Below are 20503 nucleotides of genomic sequence, written 5' to 3' on the forward strand. Positions count from 1 at the left end.
GATTGTTGGTAAAAGAAATCTTTTATTTAGGGCATACCAAAATAGGTGAAGGTCTGCTACCAAAGAAAAATCTTCTTGAAGCCATAAAAAAAGTTCTCAGTCCAGGTGACAAAGATCAGTTGAGGTCCTTTATATGGGCCTTGTGGAATGCTATTCCAAATGTGTAAAACATTTTGCTGCAATAACTGAATGTATGAGGTGTTTGTTGAGGAAGGGGAGTCGTTTTCAGTAGGGTGAGGAGAAACAGGAGAGTTTTGAGAGAATAAAGAAGGAGATTTGCTCTTCTGAGATTTTGGTGCAGTTTGACTGTAGATGCAAGTGCCACCGGTGTCAGAGCTGTGTTGTTACAGGTACATGATACAGGGGAAAAGACTGTGGCATTTGCGTCCTGTTCGTTGACTGAAACGGAACGTCATTATTCAGTTATCGCGCGAGAGGCATTGGCAGCAGCATGGTCATTGGAGTATTTCCGCACGTACTTGTGGAGGTTGGATTTCATGCTTCGCACTGATCACAAGCCCCTTGTCAGAGTTATACTTCCTGGTGGTGCAGAGAGGGGGTCGGCGAGACTAGCAAGGTTAGTGGCCAGGTCACAGGAGTACAAATATAACATTGAACATATTCCTGGTTGGAGAAATATTCAGGCTGATTGCTTATCTCGTTTATCAATGAATTGGGAAGTGGTGGATAGAGAAGCAGTAATTTCAAGAGAGATGGAAGGTGCAGTGGCACTGTTATCTGGAGTGGGTGATTCCAGTAATTTAACTGCGTTTACCAAGGAGGAGTGGAGTAAAGAGATGGATGTCGATGAGGTGTTGAAATGTGTTAAGCTGCTAATTATTAAGGGTCACAGATGTGAGAGTACTGTAGTTGTTGGTGTAAGACCTTTTGTAAATGTTCTGGACGAACTGTTGTTGTGTGATCAAGAGATCATTATGAGAAATGACAAGCTGGTGCCCCCCTAAGGTTTGAGGAAGAAAATTGATTCTCTTGCGCATGAGGGTCATCTTGGCCAGACCTTCACCAAGAAAAGGTTGCAGGAATTGTTTAGGTGACCTGGAATGGACGAGGGCGTTGTGAGTTGGGTAGTGAGATGTGTGGATTGTAAGAACAGTGAGAAGAGGCTTAGAACAGGGGTAAAATCGGACAAGTACACATCGAGGATCCAGGTAAAGCTTGGTTCACTGTGTGCTTGGATTTCATTGGTCCCATGAATGAGTTAGGGGCGGAGTTTAGATTTGCGATGATGATGATGATGAACGTTTTCTCCAAGTGGCTAGTAGTCAGATTCATGAGGGAGGTGACCACTAGAAGCACCATTGCTATTTTGGAAGAAGGGTTTTTGGAAGAAGGTTTACCCAAAATTCTGGTCACAGATAATGGTACTCAGCTCACATCAGTTGACATGCAGAGTTTTGTGAGTGGGTGTGGAATAAAACACAAGGGCACCTCTCTGTACAGCCCACAAGGAAATGGTCTTGTGGAATGGGCCAACAGATTGGTGAAAGGCACGATCCTGATGGAAAGAATATTGGGTGGTTGATGAAGTGGTGTGGGCTCATCACACTACTGAGATTGGTTCTTGTGATGTAACCCCCTTTGTGTGTATGAGACAGAGGAAGCCAAGAACCAAATTCCACCCTGGTTGGCTCTCGTTGAGGTGTGGAAGTGAGGGTAATAAGAAGGTTCAACAGGTGTGTAAAGGCAATGGAGTGGATTTGGGAGATTGGGTTTAGATTAGGAGAGGTTGCGTGGGGCCTGGACTTTCTAACTTTTTGGGACCTTTCAAAGTTAAATCTGTGCACAAGTGGCACATAGTCCTGGAGATGGGTACAGGTGGAACAAGAGAAGGGTGGCTTTGTTTCAGAAAAGTGGGGAGTATTCTTTGGCCAAGGTGGGGGTGTCGAAAGGCATTAGCGGTTACATGTTGATGGGGGTAGTGAGCTGTCCGGCAGAGAGGGAGTCAGAGGGTACAAGGTTACTGGGAGTGAGGTGAGTGTGAGGAGGTGAGGAGTTTGAGAGTTTGTAGACCTCCATGTTACTTGAAAGATTATGTGGAGTAGTTATGCATATTATCTGTATTTGTTTATTTTTTGCACTGCTTGTTAACAATCTTGTTTTCTCTTGTTGTTATGCTGTTTTTCCTGTAGCTACCCCATAGTTTCATAGCTTTTCTCTTCATGTTCTTTGTTGGCATAGATTCTTGTTAAAAAAAAACAATTGTTGTAAGGGAGAAGATGTGTAGTGATCTTATCTCTTGCTGGCTCGTGCGCCAGCATCATGTGAGTTCAGGAGTGTTGGGTTGCGTGGATTCCACAGCAGGCAATTGGATGTTGGCAGGCTGGAGGGAAGCCACGCAACCGATAGGCCGAAATAAACCTTACCTTTTTGTCGAGATCCGTGTCCGCAGGTTTCTTCATTATACATCTCCAATAGCATGTCAGAATGTTCCATGTAACTGACGGATCTTGATCTTACACACAGATATAAGGCACGTTATAAATCCACAACAGGAGATGCACGCACAAGGGCAAAGATGCTGATATAAATTTATTGTGGCTTGAGGACTTGATGCATTTCGTCCGGGTTCATGAACGTTTATTGCAGTGGCTGCAATCTTGTTTTTAAATTCATTATAAACTCACATAAATGACAGTGAAAAATACTCAGACAAAAGAACTGTGAAGAAAGAGTACCTGGAAAAAAATGATCTTAAAAATTCATTAATCAGATTGCATACATTTTAAACTAATCATATATAGTACAAGTGAGTATCTATTACTGAATTCCATAATTTATAATAATATTGGTTACAGGAAAAAAAAGTTAAACAATTGACATTGTAACCCAGGTAATAATAATGTCCCAGAGTGCTTAAATGTTTGTAGTCCTAAATGCCCTATAGGTTTTGTGGTCTTACATGCCCTATAAGTGCAGAAGCAGTATTGTGCAAGTTCTCTTAAATTCATTAATCCTAAAAGATGCATCAATGTTTGTTTCAAAATTACACATAATACATGATATGTGTTGCCCATCTTCATACTCAAAACATAATGTAAGGAATCAAATGGCGAGCCATGAAAAAAGTAAAAACAGTTAAAACCTCACAAAACAACACAAACAAGAAAGGGGGCTAATAGTAGGAGGAGAAGACATTATACTTTTTACAAAGGTGAGTGTACATACAATCCTCTCAAAGGTTCAGTCCATCAGGTTAGGAAATTTCTGGTTCAATGATGTACCTTGATTCCAAATTGCAGTCTGCATTTTGACACTGTTCAAAATGCCTTGTTGCGGGATATATTGGGTCTTAATTGGTAGTGGCTCCGAAATGTTCTAGGATGTGCTTCTTTCTTGGAAATTGAATGCTACTTGTATCTCTTTTCCTGCAAGGACAAGCTAACAAACTAGAACATAGACTGTATAGGCTGTGTTGGAGGTGATATGTTGACTGATCTTGTATTCTTTTGTGACATTTGGTACATTTAAGTGTGTTTGATGTACTGTCTGTACGACCTTTGCGTTTGTATTAAGACTAAAACCCTGTTTTTCCTCAATTGAGATGCTTGATGAATGAATACTTGATAAATGCTTTGAACCAAGATGGCTTTTAACCAAGATGTCCTTATTAGCTTTAGTTCTTCTGCATGTCAAGCAGATGACACCCAACTCTTCCTCTCACTCTCAGAAGACCCCTCCACCATGAGGACCAACTTTCAAAACTGCATGAGAACTGTCGCCAGTCGCTAACTGACTGAAACTCAACATGGACAAGATGGAAGTACTGATTTTTGGGAACAACACCTCAGCGTGGACCCACACCTACAGTCAGACTCACACTTTCCTCTGAAGGACTAATATGGGCGTGATTTTGTGAGTTTGTTCAAGTTGTTGTAGTTCTGTCTCGAGTCCCACTTGCTCAGAGGCTCTCTGTTCATTAAGGGCGAGATTAGCGCCAAGCATTTTCCCTGCAAATGCACATCAAAAGCATCCCAATTGTTAGAGGGCATGGTATCTTGATGGTTATTTAGTTGTAAAAACTCTCGAATAGCTTTCCATGGATCATCACAGAGAAGGAGATCTCTTGTCATAAAGTTGAGGAAAAAACGACAACGGTAACTTGATGGTGGACTACTCCAGTCTAGCGTTACTGAGACTGGCGCATGATCTGATATGGTGATGGGGAGATTTGAAGCCTCTTGCAGGTCTTGCCCAATAGCTAGGCTGAGCAACACATAATCTAATCCTGAATATGTACGATGTGCATGGGAGAAAAATGTATAACGCTTGAGTTGGGGTGTAGCGTTCTTCAGGTGTCTATAGGTCCCAATGCTTGAATTGCCTGTTTGAGAGCTTTGGGGTGAGTACTGTCGGGATCCGAATGCCAAGTAAGGTTAAAGTCACCCAACAAGACGATATCCCCCTTGGCCAATCCTCCCACCAAGGTCAAGAGTGAGTGCAGAAAATGGACATGATTAGAATAAGGAGCAAAAATGGAGTTCATCTCGAAGATGGCCCTTCACCATAAGAATGCTACCCACTTTATCCTTTTTTTATAGCCTTCTGGTTTGAATTGCAGTGAGGAGTGGAGTAACAGTACTAGACCGTTATGTTTAGAGGTGATCGAGTACATATATATCATAGGGTAGTTTTTATGTTTCAATCTATGGTCTTCATCTCTTTTGAGATGTGTCTCCTGCAGCGCAACTACACCATGGCATTGATCTAAAAGATATTGCCATAACTTGTGGTGTTTGGCTGAGGAATTAAGGCCATTAACATTTTAAGTGATGGTAGTGATTAACATGGTTTTAGTAAAGTCTCAACACTCTTACTAACCTTCTCCAAAGGTCTTCTTGACCAATCCTATATCCTGTTAACTCACCCTCGATCCGACCCCCTGCCCTGTCCGCCCTCCGGACGCCCCCACCTAAAAAGCCTCCACCCCTCATGCCCCCATGATTACATACCCTCTATTTACTTAAAAACTGGTGAAACAAAATTACCAAAATGTTAACAGTTTCAACATTTGAGCCTCAAAAATGTACATCGTTGAGATACAAGTATAAGTATAACATAAAAAGTGAAACGGTCTCACATCGCTATTGGTTCCTTATGGTTGCACTTTAAGTTAAGGCATATCACAAGACCTGTACAAGTAGCCCTGATATGAGGGAGCCGTGCTCCAAACTGTTCGTGAGGCTTCCCATCAGCACACTGGCGATGCGAAGGTAATGTTACCGGAAGTTGGTTCAGGTGTTGTGAAGACTCTACAATGTCTTGCCGAGCCTTTTGGATTCTTCTGTGGTGTTGTCACTATATTGGCATGCATGTGGAAGAAATGTTCAACCATAGTTGCTCAGTGTTTTCTGGATTACCGCAGTCGTCGCTAAGAGACATTTGCCCGTAATTTGGTCACTACGCCCATTGCTATGAGAGGTACCTAAATTCTTCTCGGGTGGTTGAGTGTCAGGATTTGGGATATCAAAAATGAACAAGGCCTCAACAAGATCTGTGACGTGATGCAGTTTGTTGTGGAGGTCAAAGGCCAGACAAAAAGGATATATCCATCTGTACTTGATGTGCTCTCTCCGCAATTTGTCTGTCACTGAACCGAACTGTTGGTGCCTAAGCAACGTTGCCGGACAATATATTAAAAAAGAGAGCAGTTAGCCCCCTGGACAATAGCTTCTATGCTTTTAAAAGAATTTACTTTTGCTAGGACTTCTCGTGGACGTTTCGTTTCACCTGGCATCTGTGAGCTGACCCGATGGACCCTGTCGATCTTCACCTTAGGCGATGACCTCCTTAGGAGGCCAGAGGCTTCCAGGTCTGGGCCTTCTATCCCTTCTTCCAGGTCTCTGATCCATATATTATCATGGCACAATCTATTTTCAAGATCTTCACACTTTAGGAGGGCCATCTGTAGTTGTGTTCGGAGCGTATGGGTCATATCTTCTATCTGTCCAGATCGGCGATCTCAGTAATTAGTTTTGGTTTCGGGATCTACAACGCAAATGCCCAGTGAGTCTACACCTTGTTGGAGCAAGGTGAGTGTCGGTTCTCAGTGCTTCCAGGGAAGAGGTTAAGTATGCTTTAAGTTCCTCCTGGAGCTCCTTCATGAAGTCTCGCAAGGACGCTAACAGGTCTTCCTTTGTAAGGGGCATGTTGTCAGCTGCAGGTGACACCGATGTATTGTCCCACAGCTCAGCCGGGGCAAAGTAACTGGAAACGCTGTTAAGTTGCTGCTTCGTTGGAGGCATAAAGGCAATAGTGCCCGCCAGATGAGACTGTCTAATGGCAGGGTTGATCAGCGGGAAGTTACTTATCAGCCAATCAATCAATCAGGGGCTTTTAAAATGCAGCTACGCATCTGTGTGGGCCTCAAGGTGCTGGGGGGGGGGGGGGCTGCTGATCCCCCTGGGTGTAGGACCATTCGAAGAGCCAGGTCTAGAGGTCTTTCTTAAATTGGGTCATCAACGTGAATTGCCTGAGGTGGAGGGGCAGGGTGTTCCAGGTCTTGGCAGTGAAGTAGGAGAAAGATCTTCCACTGGTTCTGGTCTTGTGGATCCTGGGGACGGAGGCTAGGGCGAGTTGGGCGAAGCGAGTTCTCTGGCAGGCACGTGGAATGTGAGGCAGTGGTTCAGGTATGCTGGTCCTTTATCGTTGAGAGCTTTGAAGGCATGTGTGAGGAGCTTGAAGGTAATTAACTTGTTGACTGGGAGCCAGTGGAGTTGTTGGAGGGGTTGCATGATGTGGTTGTGGCGGGGGATGTCGAGGACCAGTCTGGCTGAGGAGTTTTTGACGTTCTATAGTTTCTTGAGCTGTTTCTGGTAGAGTACGTTGCTTTAGTCGAGTCTGCTGGTGCGTGGGTGACCATCTTTCTGGATTCTGTGGGGATTCGTCTGAATGTCTTTCGGAGAAGGCGGAGCGTGTGGAAGAAGGCTGAGGAAACTGCGTTAATTTGGCGGTTTATTGTTAGTGAAGAGTTCAGGATGATGTCATATGGAAAAAGTGAACACCGGGCACAGTGTAGTTAACAAAATTGTTGCACTACGACTCCCAATATAATGGAAATCCCTCTAACTGGACTAAAAAATGTTTTTACAAGAATGTGTATGACAAATACATAATGGGACAAACAAACTTATATGTAAATAATAATTCTTTTTAATTATTACAAAATTTAAATATTTTTTTGTGTTTTCTTTTTCTTATTTTTCAAGAAATTAATTTCTCTATGTAAACATATACATTTAGAGATATCAATAGATCAACATAATGCCTTTATACATACAAAATGATTTCATCAACATAATGTCTTTATACAAACAAAATGATTTCTCAATAGTGCAAAATATGATAGCAGTACAGTCTTGTCATACCATGATTATCTCTTATACGACATCTAATCAACATTAAATATTGTCAAAAAATATAGTGTACGCATTTCTTATTCAGATTTTTACTATATGGGCGGTAGGTAGACACAACGCGTTTTGGCTAGGCCTTCGTCAGGAACCCGCTCAGGTTTGTACACTCTATACAAGAAATAATTACAAAAAATATATCACAATTAAAAACCAGTTATAGAATTGGGTGTCAATATAGCAATCAATAATCATTCACAAAGTTAAAAGTCTTTGTCAAACTTAAAATATTATTAGATCTGGTCCAAGTTCTCCAAACTAGACTGAGACTAACACCTGTATGAGGTATTTGGATATAACAATATGAAAGTCATAGAAGATCAAGGAGGAAAGTTATGGGTATGATAGGTCTATTCTATAGGAGACTATTAGAGTCTATCCTCCAAATCAGGATTACATAATAAGTGCATACCTTCTTATGTGGGAGACAACTAGACGCTATCCTGGTACACCTGATGTTTCTTTATTAATCCTGTATTGCAATTCCCTGTACCAAATTAAAACAAAAAATGTGTCACAGATAATATCACAGGGCTATGTATGTGCTTTGTCGCGGATGCCGGCATCGTGGAGTCTCGTGATTAGGGTGCAGTGGGAGACAGTGTCAAAGGTGGCAGAGAGGTCCAGTAGGATGAGGGCTGCGGTCTCACCCCGGTTGAGGAGGGAGCGGATGTCGGCGGCGGTGAGGAGTGCAGTCTCCGTGCTGTGGTTGCTTAAATCAGACCCTCCAGGATTTCGGAATTTCACGATTTGCACAAAAATTGCGAAATCGGCAGTATTGTAAAAAGCTTGCGATTTTTACAAAACTGCCAGCGAAATTTGGAGAATGTAGTCATTTTCTTGTAAGAGTGCATTCCTCCAGGGGTAAAGAGAATAAGCCATGTTGTAGATCTGTAGATTGTGTGTAATTTATTAGCAAGGATTTCCCATGCCTTGGGTTTTCTGGGGGTGGGACCCTGACGGGGGTGATCAATGCCATCACTGTATGTGCACGGTCCCAGAGGGAAAGAGTGACTGCTTGTTGTATGTCTGTTGTCCCGGCAATCCTTCACCTATTTCTGACTTGAGATTTGTGGCAGAATGTATGCCGTGTTTCCCAAGTCTTCTGCCACCTGGTGGCAAAAAAAAATCCTGTTTTGAAAGGTTTACATTCGAGTATGCTGTTTAAAGGTGTGTTTAAAGGTATCTCAGGCAGTATTTTTGTACGCTGAGAGGGCTTGGCCAGAAAACACTTGAGATGGATGTGATTATATTAATAAATGAACTAAGAGAGAAGATGCAAGAAGGGAGAAATAAAGAATTAAAGACAGAAAGAAAGAGCAAGTGTTTGCAAAGTCTATTGGTCTCGCTCTTGGGACATACTGGCAAATACCTTTCAGTCATGCTGTACAGCATCCCCAAGCTAAATATGAAAAATAGACTATATCGTTATTTTGCCAGCCAATAAAAAGCAAACACCCACAAAAGCATTTTTTTTAAGCTAGTGAGAGACACAATATGGGCGTGGGATGGGAGTGGAAGCTACAAGGGACAAAGTGGACTGGGAGAAGCAACACAGGCAGGGTTGCACCGAAGCAACATGGGGGACTGGTGGGAGAGGATGCAACATGAGGTCCTGAAGCGACACTAGGGTGCGTTTAAAGGTGAAACAACATGGTGGATGGAGGACGTAGATGGGAGGAGACGAGTAAGAGGAGAGCAATGTGAAGCATGGAGGGTGGGAGAAAAGCAAATGAGTGAGGGAGAGAGAAAGCAACGTGGAGCTGGGTTAGAGGGAAAAAGCACGCATGCAAGAAAACAACACTGGTGGGTGAGCACAGAAGGGCGAGCGCATCACCAAGAGGAGGTGGGGGAGAAGCACACAGGTGAGAGAGCAGCACAGAGAGGTAAAGAGAACTTAGGTCTACTAGTTCTCGAGTATGTTGTTTAGCCAATGGGACACATCTGTGACACTGACCACATTTACTACTGTAGAAAACAGCTTCTACAGTCTTCCACTAGGCCACATCTCCTTCAACTGATCAAACTTTGGTAGAACGCATATTATTCTTGAAGCCTCATTGGAAAGGGTGACTGCACACAGGGACAGCCAAAACATTCCAGAGACTTCAGTGCCCGAGCCCTGTCTTTCCAGAAGCTATTTAAACCTTCGCTTCTCCTGCACGCCCTTGTTTCTATCTCTTGGTAGACACAGGTCATCAGAATGAGAGTCTGTTAATTACCAAATTGCTGATGAAACTACCCATTCACGTTCGATGGTAACTTTTCAAACAATCTGGGAACCAAAATTGGGTCTGGTGATGCCTATTTCAAAGTTGAATACTCTGCTAAAAGAGTTTCCATTGATTTAAGGCTGAAAAGGGATGATTGCGAGTAAAATAAAGTGCCACAATAATGCAGCAAAATGTCAATTTTTGTGCCGCTAAATTTCTGTTTTTGTGCCGCAAAATGTGCAAATCTATGCCACAATATCCTGGGGGGTCTGCTTATATATATACTTATCACATAGGTTGTAAGGTCCCCGTTGAGGTTGTTGACTGGTTGAGCCTCCCCTCGGTACTTGAGAATGTTTCCCTAGTGTAGAGCAATGCTTCGAGAGAGAGACATCACAGCCTGCTAGGAGATCTGTGGATTGCGGTTTGGAAGGTTATTTGGATTGTATTATATCTTCCACAGATAGGGTGACTCTAGTACTTAAGACCCGTAGCACTAATCATGAGTGGGCCCCATTAGGTCACTAGTAGAGTATGGGCTACTTGTATAGTGTGCATGGAAAAGTTTACATCCACCCTTGTTCTGTTCATAAGAGTGCCAGCATTCACACATGTTGAAGTATGGTAGCATTTGAGCAGATAAGGGAATCAGCGGCAGCGTGCTGTCTCTTCTCAAGCTCCTGGAAGCCGACCGCATCCATACAGGAACACAGGAATGGATTGCTGTCTCTAGACATAGGCTGTCCAGTGCTGGGGGGAAAGCGCCATATTAGGTACAGGCAGTGAGCTCAGTAATTAGTCGTGGACGAGAACTTGTACTGGCAGCATGTCTCAGTGGGTGATAAGTAAGGGCCTCGCAGAACATGGCAATTTCATACGGCCCGTTGCACCACAATCCAGCTCCTCCTAGGCCCTCGCACCGCCATTACAAGGTCAGGCAACCATCATACCTGGAACTCTTTTCTCTGTGTGGTGTCTCTCAATCCTGATGGGAGTCCGTTTCAGCCTCACTACCACCACCACCGAGAGGCTGAGGCTGTGGTGCTGGGAGTAAAATTCTCTTGTGGGTGCTAGAGGCTACCGAGCGGGATCGCTTGCACTTAGGCTTGGAGACCACACTCATCGGGACGTTGTCGAACACACGTGGGTTCTCTCTGTGCTCAGTAGGGAGGCGCTGCACTGCTTTGGGAGCGCAACAGCAGCGAAATCCAGGCCTCTTCAGGAGGTAAGGTCACCTGTCTCTCAGCTGCATCAGTATACCGCCTCTCTAGCCGCAGGCGGCTCGGGCGGAATCCGTCCAAATCCTTTGTGCTAGCGGGTCATCAGAACTTCCCGGTGCATCCCTGTTATTGCCTGCACCATTCAGAAGCCATCAGGGCGGCAAACACATCGGAAAAATCAACATCGCAGTAACTTTGCATCAGTATGTAGCAGAGCCGCCGTGGATAACGTCCACATCCAACCGATGATCTTGGCTGGCCACGCTCCCCAGAATAGAAGTTTTTACTTTGCAGTGTATTTAAGTTATTTTTCAGGACTGCATGTGGGGCAGCAATAAAGGTTCATGCATTATGATAGCCTCCAGTCTTGCAATAAATTCTACTTGAACAGGGCTGGAACGAAAAATGAATGGTAGTGATGTGTAGAAGTGAAGAAAAATATTATGAAAAATGATAGGATATAGAAAATTGAATTTTTAGAACTGTGTTCATCTCCTATAGCTTTTTTAGACATTCTTTAGGGATACAATAATGGAAAGTGCCTCATTTTGCCACAATTCTCCCACTAATTTATTGGTACTGGTGAGCCATCGACCCCTTCAGGAACTGCCAGAGAACTGAAGATGAAATATTGTTGTACATAAATATCGTGACCAAATTATTGGCTACCAAAATATTGTGTAAGAAAGTGTATATAGATAAATTTATGTGCATTATACTTAAGTTCACATATATGTACCTTGAAGTATCTATCTATCTATCTATCTATCTATCTATCTATCTATCTATCTATCTATCTATCTATCTATCTATCTATCTATCTATCTATCTATCTATCTATCTATCTATCTATCTATCTATCTATCTATCTATCTATCTATCTATATATCTGTCTGTCTGTCTATTATATATATATATATATATTCACCAAACTTCTTCAAAAAAGCAATCGACGCCGTGTCTGTGCAAAATTCTTTAATGCCAGCTGAAAATCCTAGACGCGTTTCGCCTGACCTGCAGGCTTGTTCACTAGCAGTTTGATAACGTTTTCATGGCTATTTAAAACTGTGAATGTGATCAGGTCACATGGTGAACTACAATGATAAAACTGGACAACAGACTCGTAGTTTGGCCTCATGCGTTATAAGCATATGGATTAAAGACAAGTGCCGCATTATTTACAAAACACAATTCATCAAAGTTGTTGCAAAATACAACAGCATTAATTGACTTTGTTAATCTTCAATTTACATGTACACGTTAATATTGAGTTTGTTGCTCTCAGAGAGTGACGAAGTCTATTTCACCATAATGGTGCCGTCTTCATCTTTTACCCGTCATGATCAACCAAATTGGTATGTGGTTGACCAGAATAGATGTTTTGATGGGTTAATCAAGTGATCAAAACACTCAATGTAATTTCAGCAAAATAAGCTAAAATAGCAAGCAAACAAACAAACAGGTACTGCCCCAGTGGGCCAATATGTACAGCAACAATATATGCACAACGGTCTGTATATAAATGCTCATTGTCCAAATAAGTGACAAAATCAAAACAATAAAATAAAACTTAAAACAAAACCTAAAAAACGAATTGATAAAGAGCGAGAGGATCCTATAAATGGGTATGTAAATCTTCTTCCATATTAAGACCATGTGGGATTTTAGTATTTAGTCTGATGATATAGCAGGATTCTAGTTTGCGTAATTTCTTTTCCCGGTTGCCACCCCGGCTACTTACTGGGATAGCATCGATAACAAAATAGAGAAGACCCTCTGCATTCTTATTGTGGTATTTATCAAAATGCCGCGCCACGGGGTAAGTTTTATCCCCATTTTTAATGGCACGTAAGTGCTGTAGCACTCTCTTGTGCACAGGCAGGATGGTAGAGCCCACATACTTTAGGCCACATGGGCACTGTAGTACGTAAACTGCATAGTCCGTCTTACACGAGTATTGATCCTTAATTTGTTGTGTAGACTTATGAGAAAAGCCTGCTGGAAAACAGGTAGTATTTTTTCCAAACACACACGCCTTACATTTAAGGCATTTGATAAATCCATCTCTTCTACTCAACCAAGAGGCCGATGATTGATTTTGAGTGCTGCTAGGTAGCACATTACTAACCAGTGCTTGTTGCAAGGATCTTGCTTTTCTAAAGGTAAATTGGGGTCTCCTTTGTACAAATTTGCCAAGCATGGGATCATTACGAATGATGTGCCAATGTTTATTGAAAATGGTTCTTAATTCATTTTGTTGTTTGTTAGAGGTGGTGATAAACCTACATTGGTTAATATCTTGTTGTGAGACTTTGACTGGTCTTTTGTTTCTGTTAAAGAGTATTTGTTCTCTATTAGTCTTTTTGACTTTTAAGACAGCTTGATTGAGACATACTTCCGAATATCCTCTAGCTCGGAAACGGGATTTCAGGCATGAAAGTTCTTTATCCAAATCTTGCTCACTACTGCAGTTACGCATAGCTCTGAGACATTCCCCATAGGGGATGCTCTTAACTAATTTGGCCGGATGGAAACTCGTAGCATGTAATAACGTGTTCCCATCCGTGGGCTTACGATACAGTTTAGTCTGCAATTTACCGTCACTCACATACACCGTAAGATCTAAAAAATTAATTTCAGAAGCACTGATTGTACTAGTAAGTTTCAGGTTCAAATCGTTAGTTTGTAATTCTTTAACAAAATCCTGAGCACTTTTTATGGTACCTTTCCAAATAATAAAAAGGTCGTCAATGTAACGACTCCAATGCATTACATTGTTTTGCCACTCTGCATGCCAACGCGTCTGGACCACCTGCTCCTCCCACCAGCCCATATGCAAATTCGCATAGCTGGGGGCGAAGCAGGTGCCCATCGCCGTCCCGCAAATTTGATGGTATAGCTCCCCATTAAACAAAAAGAAATTGTTCTCAAGACAGATGGTAATCATTTTGAGTAACATTTGTGTATGGTGCCAAAATTTTGCCGGACGAGTACCCAAGAAATGTTTGCATGCATTTATGCCATCTTTGTGGCGAATACTAGTATACAAAGTCGTTGCATCTATGGTTAACAGTAGAAAGTCCGATTCCCAAGGGACATCATATACTTTGCGTAAAAAGTCGCTCGTGTCTAAAATAAACGATGGGAGGGCTTTGACAAGAGGGCACAGAAAGGAATCAACAAATTTAAAAGTGTGCTCAAAAGCACTCCCTATGGCCGAGATGATAGGACGGCCGGGGGGATTAGATATGTCTTTATGTACCTTGGGTATAAGGTATAAGACCGGAATAGTGGGGCAGTCAATTTTGAGAAAAGACATTTCATCTTTGCTTAGCACACCCTGCCGGACCCAATCAACCAACAAGTTGTTAAAAGACGAATAACACTCCTGCATGACATTATTATTCACCTTAACATAATTTAACCTGTTGTTAAGTTGTTTATACGCCTCTGTTAGGTACTGCTGTTTGCCCCAAAGGACCACGTTGCCCCCTTTGTCCGCATTACGGACAATACAATCATTATTACTGTTCAATTTATCCACCAGATTATAATAGTCTTTAGACTGTTGGGTAAATGCATTTTTCTTTCCCTTTAATGATGTACACAGATTCTTAACTTCATTGGTGACCAGTTCATTAAATACGTCTACAGAGTCTCTTGCTGTCACGGGAGTGAATTTAGAAGGAGGTTTAAAATTGGTAAATTTTTCAATGTTCATATCGATTCCTTCCTTATGCGCCAAAGTCGTCATCAGTTCACTTGTGCTTAACGCATCAGAAATTTCACCGGAACCTGCACCGGCATCATCTTGGTTGCCAAGTTGCTGTAATTCAAGCATAAAATTCATATCCTCCACTCCCAAATTCTCAAATTGTGCTTGCATGGACAAATGGACAGGTGGCACTGGTTTGGTTGGTGCTACAGCAATTTTTTTTTTCAGTTTTAAGGACCTAATAAATTTGAATAGGTCCACCCTTGTTTTCACATAGTCCATATCAATTTGGGGACAGTACGACAAGCCAAGTTTCAATATGTTCTTTTCTTTTTCTGAGAGCACGATATCAGTGAGGTTGATTATTGTTGTTTCATTGGTCACTTTTATTTCTTCAAGTTGGATTTGGGCTTCTCTTTGTCGTTGGCAAAGTTTAGAGCCTTTGCGCCTCTTCCTCCTCTGCCTCTTGCTCTTTGTGCTCTGTTGTTTGCAGGGGGTCTTGGGCGTAAATTGAAGCTTCTCTCCTCCCTTAAAAAATCGAATTCATCAACTACAGATGGAATTGCTGCTCCTGTTGGATTACTTGGCCCTTCCTCTGCATCTGTGTCAAGTTCAGAGCTAGGAATACTGCTTTTCTCAGAAAGACATGCTTGGCCTGTAGCTGTGGCTGCATTCATTCTTAAATTCCTCATGCTTTCAAACTTTTTCGCAAATGTGTAGATGTGCCCCCGATCATAATCGTTCTTGTCACGCAAAAACTTTTGCGCCTTTCTTTCTTTAATAGATGCTTCCAGCTTTGACAATCTTTCCTACATTTCCGTCATAAATTTAAGTACCATTTGCTGGTCGGCCTCCTTGCTAAGCATATCCAGGATTTGATCGATTTCTTCAAGAATTTTAATACGATCAATCTCAGTGTGCTTGATGAGAATTGCAAGCCTTCTGCTGGAGGATTCCTGGCTATTATCGGACCATTCTCTCAGCATATTCGGGTTGGGATCCTCATACGTGGGCGCTACCAAAATTCGTAGCCCTCTAGGTATTCTTTTGGCTTCCAAGTAGCAGCGCAACGATTTGGCTTCCCACCATTTAGAAAGTTCTGTACGCTTTAGCTTTTCCAAACGTTTAAATCTTGCCATTACATCCGTAGTTTTCACGCCTGCAACAGTTGTTGAAGGTTTGTTAAACAATTATGTTTTATCACAGAAGACTGATAATGCGGCTTCCTCCCGCTCTTGAATTTCAGCAGCTGACATAATTGCACAATTACTCCTGCGGTAATACTCCGCAAACACAGAACCGCCAGTGTTCACACTCGCTACAATGCGTGTGATTTTTACGAAAATTCACTGACTTTCCCTTTACCCCGTCCGTGTAGCCAAACGCTCACCTCAGCTTCAGGTCCACACGCCACAGGTCCTCCGACTCGTGCTGACGATATGGTCCTCAGTTGGGTTACTGCTTCAAATCACTCAGGTTGCGATCTCGCTTTCCTGGATTTACGGTACGGGGGGGGCAGCGGTATTTCAACACACTCCACAGGTGGATGGGAACATCTGTTGCCTCCAAAACAAAGGGCGCGACGAAGAAAAGACCTCCCAAACGCGGTCACAATATTTCACCAAACTTCTTCAAAAAAGCAATCGACGCCGTGTCTGTGCAAAATTCTTTAATGCCAGCTGAAAATGCTAGACGCGTTTCGCCTGACCTGCAGGCTTGTTCACTAGCAGTTTGATAAAGTTTTCATGGCTATTTAAAACAGTGAATGTGATCAGGTCACATTATTTTATTTTAAGTCATAGATTCACCAATTATCCAAACATACTTCCGCGGTAACCATGTTATATATGATAGTTACCGGTTTTCATTATAATTCATTCTGTATGCTCGATACTATTTTTTTTTCCTGTCATTATGGCATCATATCTATTTACAACCATTCCACTCTGCTTTTGTAAAACTGGAGCTGTCCTTTGTTTATTTTCTTTAAGCATAGAGGTGTTTAAATGACGGCCGTTCACGGTGTGCCGGTAACACCAAAGAAGGCAGACTGCCGAAACGCGTTTGTTCTGGCAATAAAGACCCATCTACACGTTACCCGTGAGTGCTTTTTATTTCTTTGTAAGAGAGAAATATTGGAGCGTTAATATATATATGCATATATATATATATATGTATATATATATATACATATAAATATGTATTTTTTTAACTGAAAATACGAGTAAAGTGATGTTATAGTTCAGAGAAATAGCAGTTAAAATGTAACATTTTAAACTTAAAAAAACACTGAAGAAACTATGATTCGCACTGCCCGCCATGTACAGTGATGTTATGAGTGATGTCATAGAACATTTCATGAGTGATGTAATATGTGAGGTCAGAAGCAGTGCATGACTAGGGAGGTAAATCTTCTTTACACAAAATGACACCAGGCCGTGCAGTGCAGGTGCTACCAGCAGAGGTTTGGTTTCAAACCCCACACCAAGCATGGCCAAAGGCCTTGCCCTGCGGAAAGCAGGGCACCTTCAGGGTGTTTTGACGCAGAACCTAGCGGTAGTCCATGCCCTTCATCCAACCTCACCCATGAACATCAATGGACATCTTACTTTACAATAACAAATGTAGACATGCACTGATAAAAACAAAGGTTAAAGTTACTCTATAGTTGGGAATTGATGTTATATCTCACTTTATATTTAAAAAAGTATAATTACACTGAAAAATACAAAGGTTAAAGGGAGGTTATAGTTAGGTGAAAATGTCAGTTAAATGTTTTAAACGAAGAAAATCACTGAAAGTTCACCATTTATAGTTATTGTAAGTAACTATAACTCATGCCCTAAAGTAACTCATACTCACACCCTGGCCTATATATATGTATACATATTTATATTTACAAGTTATGTGGAGTGAAGCTGACTAAAGATCAAGATGACAGAAGATTCTTTGGTGCTCTGAGCCAGGCCCACACACTTTGGCAGGTTTGGTTCCTCTGGAGCACTGAATCGCTAACCCCTCAATAGCAGAGCTGATATAAAGATGGTGTATTCCGATCATGTGACAGGCAGGTGTGGCCTGCAGCGAGTGACCTGAAGAGGTAGTGGATGCCTGGTGATTCCGCTTTAACAGATTTATAACCGATTTATCTGGAAGAGTCATCCTGCTTGTGGTCCCTTCATTCCTCTCCGGGTGACTACGATGCATGCATTGAAAGTAGACCAAGGTGTAAAAAAAAAGAACGAACAGAAGGACTTCCTTAACTTAAAAGGACATCATTGAGAACAGCTAGGAGGAACATAAGGAACTGGCTGTTGGTAGCAAAACAGGTGCTCATGCCCCTAACCCAGGCACTGCATAATGACTTAGGTTAGAAGACTCTGTCAGTGGGCACAAAGTCGCACACTGTTCAGGAGAAACCAGGGACTCTGACAAACGGAATGCTTGCAGTGAATTAAACTGAGAGCTGTGCCAGGGCCACAGGCCGGAGATCAAGCGTAAAGTCCAAGAGACAAGGGCTTTCATAGAGAATGCTGTTATAGCCTTGGTGAAATCCAAGGAGAAAATAGAAATGCTCAAGACCATCCACAGTATATGCATTTGTGAATCCTAGGGGTACTTATATCCCCAGAAGTGCTATAGGCCAATTGGAACCTCTGTTGTTGGAGTCTCGACTAAGGAGATAACGGAGATAGTGAGGAGGTAGGTGCTCTGTAAAATATATGTTTTTCTCTTATCAGAGCAGCTGTACTACGGCATGCTGTGATATCGTAAATTTACTAGGTTGTCACTAAGATCTGTCTAAACATTGATACCTGTTCCCTTGTAATTCTGCATTTATGCCATCTTTGTGGCGAATACTAGTATACAAAGTCGTTGCATCTATGGTTAACAGTAGAAAGTCCGATTCCCAAGGGACATCATATACTTTGCGTAAAAAGTCGCTCGTGTCTAAAATAAACGATGGGAGGGCTTTGACAAGAGGGCACAGAAAGGAATCAACAAATTTAGAAGTGTGCTCAAAAGCACTCCCTATGGCCGAGATGATAGGACGGCCGGGGGGATTAGATATGTCTTTATGCACCTTGGGTATAAGGTATAAGACCGGAATAGTGGGGCAGTCAATTTTGAGAAAAGACATTTCATCTTTGCTTAGCACACCCTGCCGGACCCAATCAACCAACAAGTTGTTAAAAGACGAATAACACTCCTGCATGACATTATTATTCACCTTAACATAATTTAACCTGTTGTTAAGTTGTTTATATGCCTCTGTTAGGTACTGCTGTTTGCCCCAAAGGACCACGTTGCCCCCTTTGTCCGCATCACGGACAATACAATCATTATTACTGTTCAATTTATCCACCAGATTATAATAGTCTTTAGACTGTTGGGTAAATGCATTTTTCTTTCCCTTTAATGATGTACACAGATGCTTAACTTCATTGGTGACCAGTTCATTAAATACGTCTACAGAGTCTCTTGCTGTCACGGGAGTGAATTTAGAAGGAGGTTTAAAATTGGTAAATTTTTCAATGTTCATATCGATTCCTTCCTTATGCGCCAAAGTCATCATCAGTTCACTTGTGCTTAACGCATCAGAAATTTCACCGGAACCTGCACCGGCATCATCTTGGTTGCCAAGTTGCTGTAATTCAAGCATAAAATTCATATCCTCCACTCCCAAATTCTCAAATTGTGCTTGCATGGACAAATGGACAGGTGGCACTGGTTTGGTTGGTGCTACAGCAAAGAATTTTTTCAGTTTTAAGGACCTAATAAATTTGAATAGGTCCACCCTTGTTTTCACATAGTCCATATCAATTTGGGGACAGTACCAGTAATGTAGCAGAACCGTGCCATAAATAAAATGTTCAATGTTATGTTATTTCTCTCTCTCTCCTATATATGGATCATATTTAATGAAAATACAATATTGATTGTTGATATATACATATCGCAGCCAATAGGACCATTTGTTTTTTGTATCCAGATGTAGATTCAGTCAGAAAGAAAATAGATATGCCCAGGAGTTTAACTTAATGAGCAGGGCAAAGTAAGTATGGGGTCTCAAGAGAGTGTAACGGAGCATCTGATGCTTTCGAAAGAGTAGACAGGAGCATCTAAAACGAACTAACTCAGGAATGCACAGTTAAACATACAATTTCTACCGAGAAGTGCAACTCCCTACGGTTTCCAAGAGGCAGGGCCCAATCAAAAGCCAGCATTTCCCTATAAGATGTTTTCACTCTCCTTCCCAAGCTTCGCGCAAAGGAAGCACAGCCTTCAGGAGATGTCTCGTACAAAATGGTACCTCACGGTGATCCCATCCATTGGACAGGTGCAAGAAACTCATTATTTAACTTTCACCTAAACTCACATTGTTAAATAATTCTCACAGAATTAAACATTGTAAGCTACTGCAGTGCAGCGCCTGAAACGAGAGAAGGCGTGAGATGACACACAGCAGCCACATGCATTTTTAATGCTAGCTGAAATGTTAAGCTCAATTTTCTATTGCCTTCATTACACACTTTACCTATGTTTTCAAAAAATTGTTTTTGATTGAAAACAGTACAAGTCAGGATACAATAAGACAGTACTCTCGACCATGGAGGAGGCATCCATTAAAGGCATCAGACCCACTTCCCACCATTGTCAACGTTAAATACCATTACAGAAAAATAAAATGGACCAGAACAGTCTCCTTCTCCACTAAGAACAATTCAAGAGTAGCAAAGGTTGCCCATCATCATGCAAAACATATATTATAAAAACGAAACAATGAACAAATGAAAAACGCTGGTAGGCTTGACCCGTCACAGTTTAATGAAGGGTCATGTATTCAACACACCTCGAACTTACCACATACCTCAGAATTCTGATCTCTGTGCAAACAGGGGTTTGTGCAAGGAATGGAAAACA

Source organism: Triturus cristatus, chromosome 7 (assembly GCF_964204655.1).
Source record: "Triturus cristatus chromosome 7, aTriCri1.1, whole genome shotgun sequence".
NCBI lineage: Eukaryota > Metazoa > Chordata > Amphibia > Caudata > Salamandridae > Triturus > Triturus cristatus.